Source organism: Lissotriton helveticus, chromosome 1_1, assembly GCF_964261635.1.
Source record: "Lissotriton helveticus chromosome 1_1, aLisHel1.1, whole genome shotgun sequence".
In the NCBI taxonomy this organism is placed as follows: domain Eukaryota; kingdom Metazoa; phylum Chordata; class Amphibia; order Caudata; family Salamandridae; genus Lissotriton; species Lissotriton helveticus.
Genome location: NC_136057.1, coordinates 1137628795 through 1137650872, shown reverse-complemented (window position 1 = coordinate 1137650872; position 22078 = coordinate 1137628795). Strand labels below are relative to the sequence as shown.

At 42.8% G+C, this 22078-nt stretch overlaps 1 protein-coding gene across 1 annotated transcript in view; it reads right to left on the bottom strand.

Moving 5' to 3' along the window:
- Nucleotides 1-22078, bottom strand: part of MGAT4C (MGAT4 family member C) — a 1165419-nt gene that overhangs the window by 4887 nt on the left and 1138454 nt on the right. The window lies entirely within an intron of this gene.

The window sequence follows — 22078 nt, the reverse complement described above, 5'->3', positions numbered from 1 at the left end:
GCATGTCTTCATTATGACAATATAAATTATAGAAATGGTCATGCCACTGTTGCCCTGTAATATGATTGGGGATTGGGTCCGATCCTCCTCGGGATCCTTTGTTAATCAATTCCCAGAACAGGGAAGAGTCTTTCTGATATGCGGCAGATTTGAGGTCCTGCCAATGGGACTCGTCCCAATTGCGCTTTGCTGTATCTTGCGCCTTAACATACTCTTTTCTGGCCACTCTTATATTGACCAGGCCTTTCTCCCTTAGGGCTGAAGATAACACCTGCCTCTTTTCCCTACATGCAACCGAATACCAGGGATTTGTGGGCCTGGGTGGGCAACCTCTCGCTGCACTGCTTCCCCTGATGGTGAAAAATGTGCCCAGCCTTTCTAACAAATCTTGGTAAAAATTAAAGAAAGGGAAAGCAGGGATCTCCGCAGGGTCCTCCTTAATTCCTTAAAGTACCCCTGTCTTCTCATCAATAAGCTCTCTTATGCTAAGCAATTTGTCATCTTGGTGCAAAACCTTATGCCATTTAAGGCGTCGGTTGCAGTAAGAGGGCACAATCTCTTTTGTCGTCAATCTAAGTCCATCAACTGAATTATTAGTGATTGGTGCCCATTTGTTGTTAATCTGCATGCATAAGGGATTGTGGTCACTGTCCAGAGTGTGTCTCACTTCCATGTCAACTAAATCTGCCCATAGACGGACATCTAACAGGATATGGACAATCCTAGATGGCGAACCAATCCTATTGAAGGTAAAGCCCCGCACGGCTCAGAGCGAGTTCTACCATTTACTGCTCTTAAATTGTATTCAAAGGTTAGGGCTTTAATCTGGTTGGCCATTTGTGACCATTTCTTGATGGGGACTATGTTGAGAGAAGGAATAGCCCATTTGTTATCTTCCTCATTTGTGCCCAGGAGATCTTCCCTGCCCAATGGCTTGCATGTGCAGTTAAGATCTCCTGCCACAATAATATTGAAAAGGGGCGACAGGTATGATAGTCCCTGCTCCAACAATGACAGGGTAGATGATGTTTGGGCCCCAGGAGACCCTCTTGCATATACATTAAATAGTTCCACATTTGAACCACTATTTGGCCCTTTAATCATCAAATGCAGCAAATCCTGTGAGAGAAAATTGTGTGTGGTGATGGACCAATTCAGGGAGATGTTAATCCATATGTGTAAGCCCCCTGATGGGCGCCCTTTCCCTGAACTTAGGGCTGGGACGAAATAGGTAGTGTACTCTGATTTGTACAGAGGGGCCGTGCTCCATGTTTCTTGGAACAAACAGACATCGTATTTCTCTATAAACTCATTCCACTCTGGTAAAAACTGTTTTTTCCGCAAACCCGCTATATTCCAAGAAAGAAATTGTATCACCCTTATATTCCGCCCATCAACCCCCATATTACTACTTCAGCATCCCTCCCAAGAACAGTGTTGTCTCCACCCCCCTCCAATCCTTTGGCAATTGGGCTGGTAGGTTGAGGGTCGGACCCACAGTGAATGTCGCTAGATGGATCACTGGGCCAATCTTTTGTGGAGCTGCATCTAGTCAGTCTACTAGGTTGAGTCCGTACTCTTCCACCGCCCTCTCCTGAACTACCAGCACCGCCTTACTAACTGGAGACCAAAGGGGTGAGCGTCCAATCTGAACCATAGAGTGCTCAGGGGAGGCAGTGCGGAACTCTAGGGCCACTAAATTCACAGCTAGTTCTGAATTTATTAGCTGTTTTAATAGAACATTATGCCTTAGTTGTGGATGACGTTACAACGCATGCCATTACCCCACATGCCGTTACAATGCAAATCTTTACACTGACTTGCTGTCCGGGGTGCGCTGGAAGTTGGAATAGTATAATTTACTATTCCAACTCCATTGTGTGCAAGAGTAGGGAAGGTGTTGGGGTTAAATCCAACACTTTCTACCCCCTGCAACAAGCCATTCATGTTGTAATGACATGCAGAGTAATGGCATGCGTTGTAACGCATTCATTGTAATGATTGTTTCCCCAGGTAAATATGTGAAAGCATAACTAAAACAATTTATACGCAGTTGATATGTGGAGTGTTTGTGTTGGACTTCTTGCCTTTCTGCATAGTTCCATGCCTATATTATCAGAACGTCAAGAAACCCCATGATTTTCGAAACAACCTTCCAATTGCGATATTACAATTAGGACTCTTTTTTGGCACAATATGCCTGTCAAATCTTGGTTCCCAGAGGAGACTGGGCATACATTCCATTCATTTTAAATAGCTTCTTAAATTAGAAAATAAAAAAAACAATAACAAAAAAAAGATAAAAAAATAAACAAAATATTCACCCAGCTTTTTATACGTAAAAAATAGATTTGTTCCTACTTTTAGATAGATCATGTTTGATAGGCTGAGTGAGCTAAAGTAATGGTTAATTTTTGTTATAACAAAAACAGTCCTTGACCTTATGTGATATACATTATTAGTCCTGTGAGACTTGGGGTGGTCTTGCCCCAAACATTTTGTTTTAATCCAATTTATATTTGCTGATCTTGTCTTTGCTGCCCTTAGGACTCTTCACACTTTACCACTGCTAACTAGTGCTAAAGTGCATATGCTCCCTCCTTAAAATGTGGTAGCATTAGCTTATCACCAATTGGCATATTTAATTTACTTTTAAGTCCCTATTAAAGTGGTACTACAGGGCCTGAAAATAAATGCTACTAGTAAGTCTGCAGCCCTGCCACCCACTTAAGTAGCTCTTTAAAAACGGTGTGCAGTTGTAAACTGCCATTATGACCTGACATAATAACCATTTTGCCAGGCCCCTGCCTTCCTTCCAAATACATACAAGTCACCCATAGGGAAGGCCCTGGGCAGCCCAAAGGGCAGGCTGCAATATATTTAAAAAGTTGGCCATGTACTTTAAAGTTTCACATGTCCTGGTAGTGAAAAAATCTTAAATTAATTGTTCACTACTGCAAGGTCTACCTCTCTTATGGGATATCATTGGAGTTACTTTGTTACATTTAATAAGCTGCAACTTTCAAATGGAAACAGGTAACCGAGTCTTGTTTTGGTGTCTTTGGAACAGTAATGAAAAACCCTCTGTTATAGTAAAGTTGGATTTTGAATTATAATGTTGAAAATACCACTTTTTAGAAAGTTGGTATTTTTCTGCCTTAGCCATTTGGTGCATGCAGCCTGTCTCTGGGTCACATGACTGGGTGTAGCTGACAGCTGGGCATTGCGTATTCCTCCTAGACCACTGCCCACTAAAGATAGATTCAGTGTGCCTGGAGTGTCCATTAATGGCAGGATGGCAGGGCGGTGCTGGGCAAAGCTCCTTTGTTTGGTGGAGATGTCCTCATATTCCTCGACATGAAAAACACATCACCAAAATTGGCAGGAAACGCCCTGGGGGGGGTGCTTTGGGTAAGCTGTCCATCATCCTGGCAAAAGGCAGGAATACCTTGGAATACTACTCAAGTAGGCAGGGAGGCCTGCCCAATAAATAGAAGGAAAGGAAGGCTAACCGCCCCCCGTCCACAAGAAGAATTTGGTCCCAGGGCTCTCATCTCCTGGGGCCCAGCTGCACTAAAGTGGGGAAGAGGGGCCATTCGGCCTTCCTTCTCCGGGCCGATTTTGGCCCCGGGGACCCCATCTCTCGGGCCCAGCATTGAAATGCTGGGTGCCCCAGAGCCCACCCTGGGCACTCAGTCAGCATCGTCGATGACCATGGAGGAAGCCTGAATGCCCTTGTGGTCCCTGCCAGCTCTCTGCCTCCAGCAGGAGCCAGCATTGCTCTGACACACAGGTAGTTGCTAAAGAAGCAGCTCCCACTGTGTGAGCAATTGTTTTATCTGTTTCCCTGCCTACTTGACAGTGGACAGGAAAACAGATGAAAACCCTGCTCCAGTTACAGTCCCTGCTTGCTGGGAGCAGAGTTAGTGTTTGCTCTGACTTCCAGCACCCCTCCATTGTTACTGAAAAGCCCCGCGGAGGTGGTGGTCCCGGGGCTCTTAGAAATAGGAAGAGGGCAGTCTATTCGGCCCTTCTCCATTATTAAAATAAAGTCTCAGGGGGTGTTGGTTCTGGGGCTAGAAACAGGCCTAGGAGTGGGGCCCATCTGACCCTCCTTTTAGTTTTAAATGCCCACATGGGCCTGGGACCTGGCCCACCTGAGGGCTATACCGTAAACAAGCACGGGAGATCGCACTTGTTTAAAAGAAAATGTAGCAGGGATTCGCGGCTCCATAATGATTTTGTTGCAAATTTCTTTTTCAAAACTGCTTTTTTTACCTTGGCGAGGTCCTTCTAGGATCCTAGGACTAGGGCTATGGGATTAGGGTATCCCTACCCTGCTCCCTTTTCTTTTCTTAAACAACTTTTCTGGGACCTCCTGGTTGAAGTGTTGGCAGTCAATCAGATCTCAGCATGAGAATGTGAGGGTTTGCAGAACCTTCACAAACTTATAGCTCACAATTTGTTTTTATTCAAATATCTCAATAACTACTGAATGGATGTACACCAATTTATAAAAAGTTCACTCTGTAGATGGATGTCGGCAAACTGCTTAAAAACTGCTTAAAATTGAACTCCGATAAAACCGAGGTGGTAACTTTCGGCCACCTCAGTCCCACCTGGTCCCTGGCATGGTGGCCGTCATCCTTTGGAACCTTGCCGCAACCTTCTACGAAGGTGAGAAATTTGGGCGTCATGTTTGACGATAACCTGAACTTTATGGCACATGCCAACCAAACAGCTGCAACAGCATTCTATAAATTACGTTTGGTAAAGAAGGTTCTGCCTTTTCTCCCTAAAAATGTAGGCAAGACATTGGTCAGCGCTCTTGTCCTGTCAGCATTAGATTATTGCAATGGCCCTTTTGCCAATGCCCAAATTAGAGTCATCAAGAAAATGCAGACAGTTCAGAACGCAGCAGCGAGACTTCTCACAAACATTCCCAAATTTAAACCAATAACTGAAGTCTTGAGAAGCTATCATTGGCTCCCCATTAGAAATCGAAATAAATTTAAAACCTTGTGTATTGTCTACAAATCATTACATCACCAGGCACCTCAATTCCTGAGTGACCACTTGGTTCCATACATTCCTTCTCGCTCACTCCGCTCAGCTAAACAGAATGATCTGATTGTTCCACGGACTAAGTTAGTCAACTGGGGAGACAGACGTTTCCTGGTTGCTGCTCCAAAACTATGGAACACACTCCCTCAATCCATCAGATCCAGTTCAAATCTTCTTGTTTTCAGAAAGAAATTGAAAACATGGCTGTTTAACCTCTAGTACCCATTGCTAATCTCAGGAGAGTTGTTTACATTACAGCGCCAAGACGCCTGCGGGCATTTGTTCGCGCTTAAGAAATCTTAAAAATAAATAAATAAATAAATAGACCAACAGCTACCTTTCTGCCAAATTTGGTGTAATTCCGTTCAGCAGTTCGAGCTGTCATCCTGTCTAAAAGTCCTATGGGAATTAACATGGGAAATGCACTTTTTTACCCCCCTTTTTCTCAGCCCCTGCTTTTAAAGATTGCCCTGAAACTTTTTATGCACAAGACCCAATTTGACACTTGTTTTGGAAATTTTGTGACCGTTTGTCAAACGGTTCCAAAGATATAGGCAAGCCAGGGAGCGTGGCCTGACAAAATGGCAGAGTAGTCGCATTTTGCTGAAGCTCCTGCCAACTACAATAGTCCAGCATCATTCTATGTATCCTGCAAGAGATAACCCTGAAAAAAACGCGAAGATTACTATCCTGTAATCCCCTGATGGTGGCCAAGTTGAAAAAGCTCGGGGTCGGTGAGCTACACTTGACTGGAGGTGGTGCCCTGTGTGGGGGTTGTCTGCCATTTCCCCCTGAGACTTCCTTGTCTGTACCATAGTGGTTGTGTGAAATGAAATGATTCATAAAATTGACTCTATAGTTATCAACGTCAATCTGCTCCGCTGTGATTTGTGTAAGATATTGGATAGAGTCACAGCCACAGAGCAAACAACGAATACTCTACAAACAGAGGTGCATACACTAAGAGACACTGTCGCCGCCCTTTAAAAACGAGTGGTGTTGCTGTATGAGAAAGCGGAGGACTCAGAAGTTAGGTCACGTTAAAAAAAATGTACGCTTCCTGGGCTTTCCAGAAAAGGCAGAAGGGCAATCCATCAAACTGTTCCTTCAAAACTGGCTTATCACAGCCCTTGACCCTAAGAAACTTTCCTAGTTCTTCACCATTGAAAGGGCGCACAGAGCTCTTGTTCCGTCGCCGCGTCCTGGAGTACCACCGAGAGCCATTGTAGCAAGGCTATTTAATTTCCGCGATCGTGATGCTATCATACAAAATACGCACATTAAGGGTCCACTATTTTTCGAGGTCCATCAGATCTCCATTTATCCCGACTATACACAATGCGTACAAGATCATCGGAAAACCTTTGTGGCTGTAAAGAGGCCTCTATGGGACTTAAAATACAGACTCCTGTTTCTGGCCAAATTTAGAATAGAAAGCAATTTGAAAACAATGTTTTTCTTTTCCGCAGAGGAGGCAAGAGACGGGCTCGACTCCTGGGGACCACCTGAGGCGTGGTTGGTGCCCCTGACGGATTCACAAGTCAACAGGTTCGGCCAGACCGTCCAGAATACGGAAAAAACAAGACTCCTGGCTCACCAAGGGCAGAGATCACAGTACATGCCGGGTCATGGTATGCCCAGATGGAACACTACAGATCCCTGATACCGTCCCAGACTCTTTAGAGTCGTCCATGACTCATATACCAAGCGGTGCTCAGAATGAAGAAACTATTGTTTATAGTGAGTGGGTACTCAATTGAGCATACGAATCTCAGGTGGGACTAGCATCAAGTGGTGTCAACTATTCTTGGTATTGATTGAAAGCGGGAATCCTCTCTTGATAATCCAGGAAATGGGGTGGAACAAAGGGGGGGTCGTATATCTACTGGCAGTCGTGTCAGCCATGCCTGCAAACGCATGCTTTAATTTTCAATCCATACACACTCAGACTCTCTATTCTCGTATGGTGAGTGTGATACACCTTGAATGTCATGGAAACTGCAAATAGACACCCCTCTTTGTCTTTTATTTTTTAAACATAACGGCTACAGGACACCTTTGTTCTCTCACCAATTGTAAAATATATATATTGTTTTAAACGTGCATCTGCACCACATGCCTCTGGTACTGGCAACATTTGCACCAGAGAGGAAACACAACGAAAGCGCACCATTAATTTTGGCGTGACGGCTTGACACCCATACGAGAACAGAGAGTCTGAGTGGGTATGGATTGAAAATTAAAGCATGCATTTGCAGGCATGGCGGACACGACTCTGGCTAGATGTCAACCTTGTTGGAAATGCATGTCACCCACCACACACGTGCGTTTGGATGAGTGATCAAGAGTTGCTGACGCACATTCTTGAAATACGTCACAAAAACACCAAAGGTGACAAAAAAAAGGGAATGCACTAAGAGTAAATTAATCGGAGCCACATCACTGAAATGAAATGTACCATTATACAGATTTTCCTTAATCAAAATGGATGTAAGCAGGCCAAATCCGTGAGTATACGGTCTGGCACCTAGCAGAGCCTGAGATGGGTGTACCTTAGCGTGTACAGACCTCTCGACTCTACCCACTTGGTCCTGACGAAAACCTATAATCATGGTACTTTTTGGGAAATCACTACCAATAGAAGTACCTATTGATTGCTTTTAGAAGTGGCACATGACCTATTGATTGCTTTTAGAAGTGGCACATGATCCCAGAATAAAGAATTAAGGGAGTACATGTAGCACACTATTTTAACCTCACTATCACCAATTCACGAAAATCACCAGCTCCGTTGCAGTTGCAGGCTTTGAAGCACACCTGAGCGACGTTCAGTCGCACAGGTGGACCCCGATGATGAAGCATGTCACCTACCAGGTGGGTGAGTGAGGGGTTTCTAAAAAAGAAAATAATTTTTTCTTTTTCTTGCATTCCTTTCCCGCTCTAAGACCATTGCGTCCTTGGGGATACTCCTCCATTTGTTTTGAATAATTCTAACCCCAGGGGACTAGGAGTATAGCCCCCAACACAAAAAAACCCTTACTCTCTTTTTGTTTATAAGGGTGAAAAAGAATGTCACATGGTGTTATAGTTGAATATAACCTTATTGAGGTAATATGGCACCCGTAGCCGTAGACAAGCAGCGGACGCTGCGAAACGTGTCGGGTGATTCTGGCGAAATAAAATTTCACTAAGGAGCAAGTATGGGCCTCAGGGTGTTGTTTAAGGATTAACAAACAACTGTTGGTGATATATATATATATATATATATATATATATATATATATATATATATATATATATATATATATATATCCACATATATATATATATTATCTACTGGCAGTCGCAGAAGGTAGCTGTATTCAGGATGTAGTTTCCATGGGATTTGGATTTTTTTATTTGCCAATAACTTTGGCGTTGTTTGATGAATCCTGGCGAAATTTTCAAAACTAGTTTGACAGTCAATTCAGCTGCTGTCTTGTAAGTTTCAGGTTGATCCGTCAAGCTGGAGTCTATAAAAAGCTGGGGGGTCCCAAAGTGCATTTTCCCCATGTTAATTTCCATAGGAACTTTAGACACGGCTACAGCATGAACTATTGAACGAAATTACACCAAATTTGCCAGGAAGGTAGATGTTGGTCCAGGGAAGTGCCATGTTTGGTATAAATCCATTCACTAGTTTTAGAGATATTAAATGAAATCCAAATATGTATATTTAGGGACACGGATCCTCTGCGGATTCTCCTTGGATTCGCGAATCCATGTGCCAACAGCAATGCCATATTTGTCTGGCCGCAACCTGAGATGAGATTTGTGGTCACCATTTTGTATATTGGGACTCAGTTCCCAGTGGCAACAATAAAGTTAAAAAGTGACCCCATTGTACTAATGGAGGGGTCTGTGAGGGGTCCCTCATGGGCAGTAAATTGTCCAAACCCCCTTTTTTTTTTAACCATGCGAAGATCCGTGGATCCTCCCCAGATCCGGGAAAGATCTGTGGATCTAGACCCCATTTTAAATAAAAAAAATACACTCCCCCACAGATCCACACACCTACTCAAACACTCACTCACATACTCACACACCCACTTACACACTCACTCACACATCCATGCGCCCACTAACTATACTATATAAACTTCTTTATTCGGTTTTTTTTCACAAGTGAAAACCATAAAAGAAACAAGATAAAAATACAGTCTACATTTTGTGGACATAACTAGAAATTCATACGAATACTTAAAAAGGTAGGTTTTTCAGTCCGTTTCATTTCCTCGAGGCGTGATTAAACAATACTTTGTAAACAATGATTGCTATAGGTTTTTCCTATGCTTCATAATACATTTTAGGAAATTAAGTACAAAGTAGCAGACAGTCTCGGATTCGAGCATTTGAAGTCTAAGTAATGCCGGCCTGCATTGTCTAAGGTGCCAGCTCCTCAACGTAGGCTGGATCCAGATTTTCCTGTGTGCATGATGGAATTTGCAAAGCAAGATAACGTGTAAATCAGATTGAATTGATTTCTCATCACAGGGGCAAAAAGGGAAACTTGTAACCCATCCATTGTTCGTAGGAAAAGCGACCAGTCTAAAGAAAGTATCTAATCTAAATCTGGTCAACAGCATTCTGTCGTATGTCGTCAACGGCAGAGTTAGATACAACTGGATGCTGTATGATGTTTGGACCATGTTCGCGTGAATGGTAGCTCGTTTCAATGATTCCGAAGCCAATCTCAACGTCTCTAGATGTCGAAGAGCTTGTTGTTTTAGTGCTTTCTTTGAAAGGTTGGCTATGGACTCTGGATGGGTATAATATTTCTCTAAACCAAGATCTTTGAAAAAATTTCTGGTATAGGAAAGCCATTTTATCCTGGAAGACTTGTCAAGAGCCATTGTATCTATGATGATAGACTGGGACAGGACGTTATTCACGGATGTCCAGATACGCCGCCACAACATCAGCGGTTGGATCTTGATCAAATCCTCCAGGTAGGGAATTCCTAGTTCTAGATGTGAGGCATAGATCGAGGTGCCTCTGGGGGTAACTAGGAGAAATCTCAAAAAGGCGTTTTCCGCTACTTGGATGGAGCTGGTGTCCGTATGTCCCCAAACACCGGCTCCATAAAGAGCGATGGCCTGGCATTTGGCGTTATAGATCTTCAAAAGCTCCACTGGAGCCCTTCTCCCCAATCTCCGAAAGAAGCTCATCAGGGCCGCTATTGATCTTTTAAATTGGTGGCATCTTGACTCTACTGCGGGCTTCCAAGTCAATCGACCGTCTATCATGATGCCCAGGTACGGATACTGGGGAGTAACCTCGAGCTTTTGTTTGTCAAGGAAGATCTCTTTTACTCCTTTTTTCTTAGTGCCCGCTATCATGACAAACGTTTTCTTGACGTTAACTTGTAGGTCTAGACCTCCCATGAAAGTCGTGTATCTCTTCAGCGAGCACTGGAGTTCGTGTGGAGTGCGTGCGAGGATGACGGCATCGTCCGCGTAGAGCAGAGCGGGAATCAGGTGCTGTTGTATGCGAGGAAGGTCCTGGGCCCCTCTCAACATCTCCCCCTCCAGGCCATTTGTGTAGAGTGAGAAGAGAAAGGGGGCCAGGACACAGCCTTGTCTGACTCCACGCTCCACTCCGAACGGAGCCGTCAACTCGCCGCTCTTCCCAAAGCGAACTCTAGCCGAGGCTCCTGAGTAGAGTTCCCTTACGAAGTCCACTAGAGAAGAATCCACGCCCATTTGGCTTAGGACCATACACAGCTTTGAATGCGACACGCAGTCAAAAGCTGCGGATAGGTCTATGTAGACCATGTAAATCATATTCTCCTTAGCCTGCGTGTATTTACCCACTATCAGGCTGAGATTAAGGGCCTGCTCTACAGTTCCGAGCCCCTCCCGAAAGCCGAATTGGAGGTCAGAAATAATGCCTCTTTCCCCAGCCCATTGCTGAAGACGCTCCAGGATTACTCTTCCCACAACCTTGCCGAGCGAGTCCAGCAATGAGATGGGGCGATAGCATTTCACATCTTGGCGGTCCCCTTTTTTGAATATTGGGACCATGATGGACCTAGTCCAAGAATTCAATACCCCCTTGTTGGCCGCTGCTATGCATACTCTTGTAAGGATGGGAGCCCAGAGGTCCAAAGAGTGTTTAAAGAGGTCTACTGGGACCCCATCGGGGCCCGGGGCTTTCCCCGTTTTGCTTGCTTCCAAGGCTAAAAGCAAGTCGGGTATATCAAAAAGGAGCGGGATTGGATAATGTACCTCTGGAGGGATGCTCTCAGAGCTGTCAATAGGTGAGCCGTTTTTAAAGATCTTGGAAAAATGAGCCACCCAAGTTTCTTCATCAATGGCTACTTCGATCTTAGGAGTGTTATTATCGGTGAGAAACGGTGCTCTGACTGTGCGCCAGAAAGCCTCGCTATTTTTTAATACGGCACTCTTGTGCAGGTCTTCCCACAGTTTCTGCTACAGATCTTTTGTTCTTTGCTTTCGTTCCCAGATATAATTACGCCTAAGAATTTGGATTTGTACCTTATCTCTGGGTTTATTATGTAGTGCAAGTTTTAATTTAGTGAGGGCTACTGTACAGTTGTGGTTGAACCACCCTTTATTACCGGATTGCTTGGGCGTTATTTTAGACGAGAGTAATCCCTTGATTATGGCTAGGGTTTGGTTAAAATTATCAAGGACCTCCTCGTAATCCACCGAAAGGTCCAGGCATTTGATGATGTTAGGATACGCCAGCTTGACCAACTTTTTAGTGATTTCACTCGGGTTAATTTTTTCCCATTTTATTGTGAAACCATTCGATTTGCCTACTTCTAGATTATTCTGAGCGAGGGTATTTACTATTTCTATATTTTGATGTTTATAATTAGGTAGGTGAAGATACAGACTCAGTGCTGAGTGGTCACTCAGAGAGTTATCAATAACTTGAAAGTCATTAGCCATCTTTACCAATCCAGGTGACAGGAAGATGTAATCCACGGTGGTTTGGTGGCCTCTGCCCACATAGGTCGGAACTAAACAATCTAAACCCGAGGTTGGGCGATTTGCAATTTGCAGGTCTAGTTCACAGAGAACGCTGTTTAGGGCGTTCCCCGCCTTGCTGTGTGTAAGATGTACTAACGGGAGGTCAAATTCGTCCACAATTCCACAGCAATGTGAATTCGCCCGTGGGCACGGGTGAAGGTTAAAATCCCCTCCCCATAATACATGGTTTGCCCCATGGGTACCTTTCCTCAGATAGAGTTGAGCTAATCTCTCATGGACATCGCTGAGAAGAGTCATAAATTGGTCTTCATCTAGATTGTTATAGAGATTGATAAGAAGGATAGTCTCCTTTTTCGCTAGAGAGAGTGAAAGAATTTGGCAATTTGAATCATTATGGATGGTGGTCACTTTTAGTTGGTACAAAGTATTTGCAATATACGTTGTTAGGCCCCCTTTAGGTCTGCCTATTGTGCTACGAACCGCAGGGACAAAAAATGTTTTGAAGCCTTGGAGGTGAAGCTCAGAGGTGGACCATGTCTCCTGCAAGCAAATTATATTATATAGATCCAAAAACTTTTGGGCCGACCCGTCCTCGATCTTATTGCGCAGGCCTGCTATGTTCCAAAAAAGAATGGATATAGACGATACATCAGCTTTTAGGCCTATTTGATCTGTGAGTGGGGGAGAAGAGTTAGATATGGAGCTCTGATGGGGGGATCTTAGGTTAGCGGATTCCGTGTCAGCTGGTGGTCAATCGACCATCTCGAGCCCGCTAAATCGGTTAGTCGTCGGGATGTTAAACCATGGTTCCCAACGGGGCGGTTCTCTATATGTCATCCTTTGAATGGGGGGTCTCCAATCTCCCCAACCACCACCCTGCTGGCGAGATCCCACTAATTGCCATGAGTAATCTTGATCGTATTGTCTAGAGGGCCCTTGATGTCCTATGTTATGGAAATCAGTGTATCGGGGAACAGAAGCAGACCATACAGGATCATAGTCCTGAAAGAAACCCTTCGGTGGTCTTGAGGGGTAGAAAAAAGACAGTGGTTTGAGACTAATACCTCCATTTGCACCCGTATCTTCCCAGGAGCAGATATAATCTGCGATACGAGTGTCCTCGAAGGTAACCAAGATACAATCCCCAGGGATCGATTTTCTCGCTTTACCCACCCATGGAATCCTCCGAACTGACAAGATCCTTCCATTCCAGGTTGGGGGGAGGGGACGATTGTTCTGTAGCCAATGTTGCACCTTATTTTTGAGAGACCAGGCTGGTTCCGCGTTGTGGTCCGCGGTTGCTGGAACTCCGGTCATGACCGCTACATACGGCGAAGCCTCGGGTGGTAGATCCACTGGGGGTCTACCCTCCCCAGCGCCTCTGGAGGTGTTTCTATGGGCTTTGGGGGCCGGAGGGTCAGGAACGGGTACTAGAGAGGCCGATGATTTTGATGTTACCTTGGGAGTAGCCTTGTTTGTAACCACAGGGTTTGGAGCAGGTGAAATTAATGACTGAAGATTATCTTGTATCAGGGAGGAAGAAGCATTTGTCACTATGTTCGAGATGCTCTTAGGGATCGGGCGGGAGGAAGTTGCTATTTGGGGTACCTTGTTCTGTTCTGATGCGGGTTTCTGGGGAAGGTTTAGTGGCTGTATGGGGGGGTGATTTATGTGATTGTTTCCCCGAATGTTTTGTGCCCCTGCTGGTTGGTTATGTTGTTGGAGTTTCACTAGTTTACCTATCTGGATCTCCAGCTGGGTTAATCTTTTTTCTATTGGTTGAAGAGAAGATGTAAATAGGTCTGCAATCTTCTTTAAGAGCTGGGTGTTTTCGCCATTACCTGGACCCCTATTAGTAAGTGATGGAGTTGGGGAATCTAGGTCAATAAGAGTAGGGGTTTCGTGCTCGTTGTGGTGTATTAAAGCGGTGACTACTAGGTGTTCTGCTCTGGGAGGTGGGTTCAGGGGGGCACTTGGTGTATGATGTAACATATTCAGGCTAGAGTTTAGTCGATCGTCTTTTCTCTTGCTTACCGCGCCCTCCCTCCTTCCTCTTTCGTCAGATTTCTCTAAGGTGGTCATTTGAGTGGGGGTTTGTGGGGGTAGGTCAGGGGATCTCTCCAAATCAGTGCTTAGCTGCGAATCAGCGAGTTGGGACACGGATAAGTCCACATTATTTGGCAGACTTTGCCTCCCACAACGCTCCCTCTCTCCTTCCTTGTTTTTCCCAACCGCAACTGGGGTTCTTGCATCGGCCAAGTTACCCAGGGAGGATCTTTTGGCAAATGCAAGATCTAATGATACTCTCTCTTCTATCAATGATATGCTTTGGTCTATGAACGTGTTCGCCTTGGTTATAAACTCATCCATAGGACCAAGCAATTTACCCACGCTGCCCGGGGCCTTAGATTTGTTCCCTCTGGTGACTACCATAATGTTAGGGTAATAGTTAAAAAAAAAGAACAGGAATTAATTTATGAGTGTAAATTTAAAAGGGAAAGGCCCAGTCCAGTCTCGTAAGTCCTCGAACGGCCTCAAACGGCCCGCTCTTAGCCCGCGCCACCGTCCGCGCGCGTCCCGCGTTCGCGTAAGGGGGCTGGGCTAAGTAGGAGGAGGGGGGCGGGAAGAGGCACCAGGTGCGCGGAATGATGTTGCGCAAGCGCTCCTGGTCCTCGCAGTCCCGCTCCCGGTCTCAGGACATGATTTCCTTGTTGTGGATGGTGACCGAGCACACGGGCTCCCAAGTCACAGGCAAGTCAATGTAGGACGCAGTTCAGCGGGCAGAAACGGTTCCTCAGCAATGCGACTACGAGCGGCTCCCGCGGAGCGGGGGCCGCGAGTCGTTTTGAGCTCACAGGGAGGAGGGGGCGGGAAGAGGCACCAGGTGCGCGGAATGATGTTGCGCAAGCGCTCCTGGTCCTCGCAGTCCCGCTCCCGGTCTCAGGACGTGATTTCCTTGTTGTGGATGGTGACTGAGCACACGGGCTCCCAAGTCACAGGCAAGTCAATGTAGGACGCAGTTCAGCGGGCAGAAACGGTTCCTCAGCAATGCGACTACGAGCGGCTCCCGCGGAGCGGGGGCCGCGAGTCGTTTTGAGCTCACAGGGAGGAGGGGGCGGGAAGAGGCACCAGGTGCGCGGAATGATGTTGCGCAAGCGCTCCTGGTCCTCGCAGTCCCGCTCCCGGTCTCAGGACGTGATTTCCTTGTTGTGGATGGTGACCGAGCACACGGGCTCCCAAGTCACAGGCAAGTCAATGTAGGACGCAGTTCAGCGGGCAGAAACGGTTCCTCAGCAATGCGACTACGAGCGGCACCCACTCACAGATCCTCAAAACCTCTCACACACCTACTCACAGACCCACACAACTTTTAAACACCCACTCACACAACCACTTACCCACATACCCACTCACATACCCATACAACTGCTCACACACCCACTCACAGACCCATAGCACCACTTACACACCCACTCACAGATACTCACACATCCACTCACAGACCCACACACCCAAACACACACAGCCACTCACAGGCCCCTTGCACCACTCACACCCCACTCAAACATACACAGATACTCACACACCCACTCACAGACCCAAACAACCACTCACATACCCACTCAGAGACCCATAGCACCACTCACAAATCAAGTCACAGACCATAACAGCCACTCACACACCCACACACACACAGACCCACAGAGATACTTGCATACCCACTCTCAGACTCATACCACCAGTTATGCACTCACTCACAGACACACACAGACACTCACTCACAGACCCATAGCACCACTCACACACCTACTCATAACACATACAGTCACTCATACACCCACTCGGAGACCCACACAGGCACACATACACCCACTCACAGATCCATACAGCTATTCACATACCCATGCACAGACTCATAAAGCCACTCACACACTGGCTCACAGACCCATTCAGCCCCTCACATACCCAGTCACTGACCTATACAGCCACTCATGCACTCAGTCTCAAAGTTTACAGGTTACAGTTAGGAAATAACATTAAAAGGATCCATAGAAATTCAGTGAAAAAAAGCAGAGGTTACAGGGACATTACAGTTAGGAAATATAATTAAAAAACAGAAATTCACTGAAAAGACCATACATTACAGGGACATTATTGTTAGGCTCAGATTTCACTCCTACAAACCAGTGCTATTCTGTAGTTATAATTACCTGAGCTAACTATAAACTACGCCCCACAATGCTCTACTTATGACCTCACATATTACATCACTCATGACACAGTCAGTTAAATCACTCATGACATGTTAAATGATATCACTGATGACATCATTGAGTTATTGTGAGTGTTTTCTAAACATTTATGAGTGTTAAACATATATACTAATATATCAAAAAAGTTACATTAGTTTACTTTGTGTACTACTAATGAGTAATTCTATTTTATAACATAGAATATGTGGGTGTCTGTGTAACTGTCTATCTCTGTGTGTGAGTGGGTGTGTGTAGCTGTATGAGTGAATAAGTGGGGGTGTGAGTAGTTATATGGGTGAGTAAGTGGCTGTCAGAGTACCTGCATGGGGAGTGAGTGGGTGTTTAAGTGGTATATGAATGAGTGAGTAGGTATGTGAGAGTCTGTATGAATGAGTGAGTGTTGTATGAGTTTTTATTTGTGTGAGCAGGTGACTTTGTCAGTGACTGTATTAGTAAGAGAGTGGCTGTATGGCTGAGTGAGTGAGTGGTTAAGTGGCTGTAAATGGTGAATGGGAGAGTGCATGAGTGACTTTATGGGTGAGTGAGCAGGTACACCCACAGGCTGACCCACTCAGATACTCACAGATCCACTCACTTACTCATACACCCACTGACACACCCACCCACTCACTCACTCATACACCCACTCACGCATGTATAGTCTCTCACATATCCACATACTCCCATATATACCACTTATACACCCACTCATTGCTACAGGGCGTCTCTCAGCCATTTACCTTAGTATACATGTTTGAAAACTGTCACAATCATTGGATGATGTCATCAGTGATATAATTGCCCTCAGTGAAATAATTCCACTCCTCACATACCCCTTCACAGACCCACACAGCCACTCACACACCCACTCACACCGACATCTACACAACAACTCAAACACTCACTCACACACCCATACGGTCAAACACATACCCATTTACAGACACACAAAACCACTCACATATGCCCACTGCCACTCGACACACACAGCCACTCATACTCACTCACCCACTTGCACACCCACATAACCACTCACAAACCCACTCACACACCCAAACAGCCACTCACACAACCACTCACAGACCAACAAAACCACCCCCACACAGTCACTCAAACCCATACACATATGCTTACAAAGCCACTCCTATACCCACTTACACACCCACACAGCCACTAACACACCCAGTCACACACTCATATAGCCACTCACACACCCACACAGTCATTCACACAGCCACTCACACACCCGCACTCAGGCAGCGATACACGTATAGTAATAGAATATGTTTGTATTAAATGTGTTGTTGTTTTGGTATTAAACATGTGCAATATAACTCTGACCTCAATAAATGCATACACCAGCAGCACATCCAAAAAGTCAAAACTGAGCCCCCGCCAAGTTGCAGATCAGCCAATGGACCTAGCGGCTAAGGACCGCACAGGAAGAAGAACCCCCAAACCGACCCACGATTCAGCCCAGCAGAGGTCAGTAGATGGAATAAGAAAAACAAACAGCAAAGAAACGACTGACACAACCCAAATTCCTTAGCCTCCAGCAAAGACCGCCATAGATGTAGAAGCTGACGCAGGAACGGAATTCTGTGATCTAACACAATATGAGTGGAACTAACTCCTGGAGTCTTATGTGTCAGAGAATGACCGTAGAGCCCAACAAAGGGTCCAACAAAGGGCATAGAGAAGACCTTTTCCACACTAAGGAGCCCATCCCTTTTAAATGCCACAATGGTCAGTCAGACAACAGCACTTGGTCCTCCATGCTAAAGACCATCCTTCATGAGAAAGACATATCATTCTTTCGGATCACTGACATAATATCGACGACACAAATATCGAGATACACAAATATCGAGTAAAAAATATCGATTGACAAAATATCGACTCCCTATCTTCAAACAGGTAAGTACCAAAATATCGACTCCAAAATATCGACTTACAAAAATATAGACTGTCAAAATATCGATTTTTTTAAATGTCTTAAAATTAAGTTAAAACTAATATAGTAATAAATATATTTAATATAAACTTAGAAATAATTAATAAAAAAATGTAATTTTAATAAATAATTTATATAATTAAAAAAATTATATCACCAAAAATAACACACACATATATATATATATATATATATATATATATATATATATATATATATATAACATATTATTAAATAAACATATATAACATTTTAGAAAATGTTTAAAATTTATTGTTACAACTATAGTGAGTTCAACATTAGCAAAAGTGTTGGATAGCGTAGAGGTCAAATTTACTACTCCCACTCCAGTGGGTGCAACAGTAGGGAAAGCGCTGGATAGCGTAGAGGTTAAAATTACTATTCCCACTCCAGGGATGTATGACGTTACAACGCATACTTTTACAACGCCTACCATTACAACAAAACTTTTACAACGCAAAAACTTTTACAACGCATACATTTACAACGCAAGATTTTACAACGCATATACCTTTACAACGCATACCATTACAACGTAAGTATTGGTAAGTATATAATAATTTTTTGAATATAAATTAATAAAAAATATTATAATATAATTTAATATAATTTATTAAATAAATTTAATTTAAATGTAATTTTACTTTATTTTTACAAAGTACCCCTGTACCCCAAAAACCCAAAACTGACCCTGAACCCTAAAAATACCCCTTTACCCATAAACTGAAAACTGACCCTGAACACTAAAAATACCCCTTTTCCCGAAAACTGACCCTGAACCCTAAAAATACCCCTTTACCCCAAAAACTGAAAACTGACCCTGAACCCTAAAAATACCCCTTTACCCAAAAACTGAAAACTGACCCTGAACCCTAAAAATACCCCTTTACCCCAAAAACTGAAAACTAACCCTGAACCCTAAAAATACCCCTTTACCCCAAAAACTGAAAACTGACCCTGAACCCTAAAAATACCCCTTTACCCCAAAAACTGAAAACTGACCCTGAACCCTAAAAATACCCCTTTACCCAAAAACTGAAAACTGACCCTGAACCCTTAAAATACCCCTTTACCCCAAAAACTGAAAACTGACCCTGAACCCTAAAAATACCCCTTTACCCAAAAACTGAAAACTGACCCTGAACCCTAAAAATACCCCTTTACCCAAAAACTGAAAACTGACCCTGAACCCTAAAAATACCCCTTTACCTAAAAACTGAAAACTGACCCTGATCCCTAAAAATACCGCTTTACCCCAAAAACTGAAAACTGACCCTGAACCCTAAAAATACCCCTTTACCCCAAAAACTGAAAACTGACCCTGAACCCTAAAAATACCCCTTTACCCAAAAACTGAAAACTGACCCTGAACCCTAAAAATACCCCTTTACCCAAAAACTGAAAACTGACCCAGAACCCTAAAAATACCCCTTTACCCAAAAACTGAAAACTGACCCTGAACCCTAAAAATACCCCTTTACCCAAAAACTGAAAACTGACCCTGAACCCTAAAAATACCCCTTTACCCAAAATCCCAAACATATAACCTTTTAAAAATAATTATATACTTACTAATACTTACATTGTAATAGTATGCGTTGTAACGGTATCTGCGTTGTAAAAACATGCTTTGTAAATGTATGCGTTGTAAAAGTTTTTGCAATTTAAAAGTTTTGTTGTAATGGTAGTGCATAGTAAAAGTAGCGTTGTAAACGTTGCATACCCACTCCAGTGGGTGCAACAGTAGGGAAAGTGTTGGATAGCGTAGGGGTTAAAATTACTATTCCAACTTCAGAGAGTGCAATAGTAGGGAAAGTAAATACTTCACAAATATATATAAATAACATAAATAGTAATACCAATTACAAATAATTAAAATATTAAAAAAGTGTATACAAATATTAAATATTTATTTATAAATACAAAATAAAATTATTTAATTATAAAAATTGCCTTCTCATACTAATTAATTACCTATTAACAATAAATTAATTTACAATTTAAAAATGAATAAATTATTTTCAATTACCAATTATATTTTAATTAATTACCAATTAATAATTAATTAACAATTAATTCTAAATAAATATCAATAAATAAATTAACATATTTAATAAATTATAATTAAATTACTTCCCACCCTATTCCCCTATAAACACACAACCCGCTACAGAAAATAAATTACTAAAATTAAAATATTTATCAATTAATTAATTATAATTAATTACCAATTATATTTTAATTAATTACCAATTAATAATTAATTAACAATTAATTCTAAATAAATATCAATAAATAAATTAACATATTTAATTAATTATAATTAAATTACTTCCCACCCTATTCCCCTATAAACCCACAACCCGCTACAGAAAATAAATTACTAAAATTAAAATATATATCAATTAATCAATTATAATTAATTACCAATTATATTTTAATTAATTACCAATTAATAATTAATTAACAATTAATTCTAAATAAATATCAATACATAAATTAACATATTTAATTAATTATAATTAAATTACTTCCCACCCTATTCCCCTATAAACCCACAACCCGCTACAGAAAATAAATTACTAAAATTAAAATATTTATCAATTAATCAATTATAATTAATTGCCAATTATATTTTAATTAATTACCAATTAATAATTAATTAACAATTAATTCTAAATAGATATTAATAAATAAATTAACATATTTAATTAATTAGAATTAAAGTACTTCCCACCCTATTCCCCTATAAACCCACAACCCGCTACAGACTTATATTACACAAAAAATAAAAATTATTATTAACTTACCTTAAATTCGATATTTTTGTTGTCTATATTATGTCTAGTCGATATTATGTCCATTCTATATTTTTGATTCGATATTATGTCCATTCTATTCGATATTAATTTTCTCTAGTCGATATTTTTGTTGTCTATATTATGTCTAGTCGATATTATGTCCATTCTATATTTTTTACTCGATATTCTGTCCAGTCGAAATAAAAGACTCGATATTATGACTGTACACCCATTCTTTCAAAATGGACCTAAAAAGAGCTGAATAACATTGCAGCCTGTGTGGCTGGAATTGACCAGAAAATCCCCGACCTGAATAAGCTAATCAAACGCGCCCAAACACACAATGGAACTCACCCTTATATGCACATGCTCCTCAATGCTGGAGAACCTAAGCTCCCTAACTGTGGTTTTGAGGGAGGTACTGAAGGATATGAAATCAACAAACAAGTCAAAAACAAACATGGAGGCAAACACATGGGGGCACGCGAATCCTCTAGCAAAGACATTTTGATAGCTTAGACATTAAAGTCAAGAGCGGACGGACCAGCACAGGCCCACCCAAAAAATTGACTTGGCCCTATTAAGGGTAGAAAGTACAAAGGGCATGCAGTGTGTAGGGGGAGAGAAAAGGGCAGAAGGGAGGAGGACAAGGGAGCTCTAAGTGTGTACAGAAGGAGGGGGTATGGCTCCTTTAAAATCAAGGGTCCTCCCCCAAGGGGTATCATGCTTCATCATCGGGCAGCTCTTCGTTGGGCTGGCTCTGCAATGACCAACGGGCCCCTCAGGGGGTTCTTTGCCAGGGGTCTTCTCTTTTTGTTGATATGACTAGAGTGGAGTAATATGGCATGAGGTAACAAGAAGCCAGAGTAGAAGTGGAAGGTGTGGAATAACTATAGGGATCCAAAAGATTCTTTATTTGCTGGGTTCCTATGTAATGGTTAAAAAAAACTAGAAAGTGGAGGCACAAGCAGGTTATGATGGACCTCT